Here is a 2,611-nt window from a genome sequence, read left to right as displayed (position 1 = left end):
TACAAGCTGTACACTATCTATGAGCCCCTCTAACCCCAGTATTTATATCAGCTCTCTATTATCTAGAAGCCCCTCACCCCCTATATAGCAGTTGTATGCAATCTTCAAGCCCCTCTGGTCCCTGCAGCCTTATACCACCTCTCTATAAGTCTCAGGCCCCCAAAAGTGGTTACATACTATATAAAAACACCTCTACCCCCCGGCATTTTTATGAAAGCTCTGTGTTATCTCTAAGCCCCTATAGTAGCTGCACAATATAAAAAATCCCTACTTCCCCATGTAGTATAACAGCTCTATACTATCTATAAGCCACATACCCCTTGTGGTCGCTGTACCAAGCTGTCTTATACTTTAACAGCTCTGTATTACCTATAAGCACCATACCCCTATAGAAGCTGTCTATTATATAGAAGCGCCTCTACTCCCAGCAGTCTTATAGCACCTCTGTATTATCTATTAGCCTCATACCCCTATAGGAGCCCCACAACCCCTAGAGTAACTCTAAACTATATAAGACCCCTTACTCCCTGCAGCCATATAACAGCTCTATACTATCTACAAGCCCCCCTGCCCTCATATAGTGGCTGTATTTTTATTTATATAAAAATATGTATATAAAACCCTCTTCCCTCCCTCCACTCACTCTGTATTTCGATAAGCCCCATACCCCCCTATAGAGACTGCACACTATATATATACACCTCACTGCCCCTTGCACGCTATACAATAGTTGTGTGTAATGTATAAGCTTCATACCCCTATAGACACTGCACACTATATATAATCCTCACAAGCTTCTGCACCGTATACAAGACCTCTATATTATCTATACGGCCCGTACCCTCCTATAGAGACTGCACACTATATATAATCCTTACTACCTCCTGCACACTGTACAGCCGCTCTGTATTATCTATAGGAGCCCCTCCCCCTATACAGACTGCACACTTTATATAATCCTTACTACCTCCTGCACACTGTACAGCCGCTCTGTATTATCTATAGGAGCACCCCCCCCCCTATACAGACTGCACTCTATATAATCCTCTCCCCCTGCACTCTAGATTATCTATAGGACCTGTACCCCCTATACAGACTGCACACTATATATAATCCTCCCCCTGCACTCTACATTATCTATAGGACCTATCCCTCCCTATACAGACTGCACTCTATATAATCCTCTCCCCCTGCACAGTATATTATCTATAGGACCTATCCCTCCCTATACAGACTGCACACTTTATATAATCCTTACTACCTCCTGCACACTGTATAGCCGCTCTGTATTATCTATAGGAGCACCCCCCCCCCCCCCCGACTGCACTCTATATAATCCTCTCCCCCTGCACAGTATATTATCTATAGGACCTATCCCTCCCTATACAGACTGCACACTTTATATAATCCTTACTACCTCCTGCACACTGTATAGCCGCTCTGTATTATCTATAGGAGCACCCCCCCCCCCCCCCGACTGCACTCTATATAATCCTCTCCCCCTGCACAGTATATTATCTATAGGACCTATCCCTCCCTATACAGACTGCACACTTTATATAATCCTTACTACCTCCTGCACACTGTATAGCCGCTCTGTATTATCTATAGGAGCACCCCCCCCCCCCCCCGACTGCACTCTATATAATCCTCTCCCCCTGCACAGTATATTATCTATAGGACCTATCCCTCCCTATACAGACTGCACACTTTATATAATCCTTACTACCTCCTGCACACTGTATAGCCGCTCTGTATTATCTATAGGAGCACCCCCCCCCCCCCCCGACTGCACTCTATATAATCCTCTCCCCCTGCACAGTATATTATCTATAGGACCTATCCCTCCCTATACAGACTGCACACTTTATATAATCCTTACTACCTCCTGCACACTGTATAGCCGCTCTGTATTATCTATAGGAGCACCCCCCCCCCCCCCCGACTGCACTCTATATAATCCTCTCCCCCTGCACAGTATATTATCTATAGGACCTATCCCTCCCTATACAGACTGCACACTTTATATAATCCTTACTACCTCCTGCACACTGTATAGCCGCTCTGTATTATCTATAGGAGCACCCCCCCCCCCCCCCGACTGCACTCTATATAATCCTCTCCCCCTGCACAGTATATTATCTATAGGACCTATCCCTCCCTATACAGACTGCACACTTTATATAATCCTTACTACCTCCTGCACACTGTATAGCCGCTCTGTATTATCTATAGGAGCACCCCCCCCCCCCCCCGACTGCACTCTATATAATCCTCTCCCCCTGCACAGTATATTATCTATAGGACCTATCCCTCCCTATACAGACTGCACACTTTATATAATCCTTACTACCTCCTGCACACTGTATAGCCGCTCTGTATTATCTATAGGAGCACCCCCCCCCCCCCCCGACTGCACTCTATATAATCCTCTCCCCCTGCACAGTATATTATCTATAGGACCCATTCCCCCTATACAGCCTACACACTATATAATCCTCTGCCCCTGCACTCTATACAGCAGCAGCGTTGCACAGCTATCACTTCACTCCTTACACCCCTCCCACTCCTGGCATTATCACGCCCCAACCCCAACGTCACGGCTCCACCC

At 46.3% G+C, this 2,611-nt stretch overlaps 1 protein-coding gene across 1 annotated transcript in view; it reads left to right on the top strand.

Annotated features, from left to right (window-relative positions):
* ACVR2A (activin A receptor type 2A) overlaps positions 1–2,611 on the top strand; it is a 78,521-nt gene that overhangs the window by 7,857 nt on the left and 68,053 nt on the right. The window lies entirely within an intron of this gene.

The sequence above is a fragment of the Nanorana parkeri genome, unplaced genomic scaffold (genome assembly GCF_000935625.1).
Source record: "Nanorana parkeri isolate BGI_ZX_2015 unplaced genomic scaffold, ASM93562v1 scaffold974, whole genome shotgun sequence".
Lineage (NCBI taxonomy): Eukaryota > Metazoa > Chordata > Amphibia > Anura > Dicroglossidae > Nanorana > Nanorana parkeri.
This window is presented reverse-complemented; position numbering and strand designations above follow the sequence as displayed.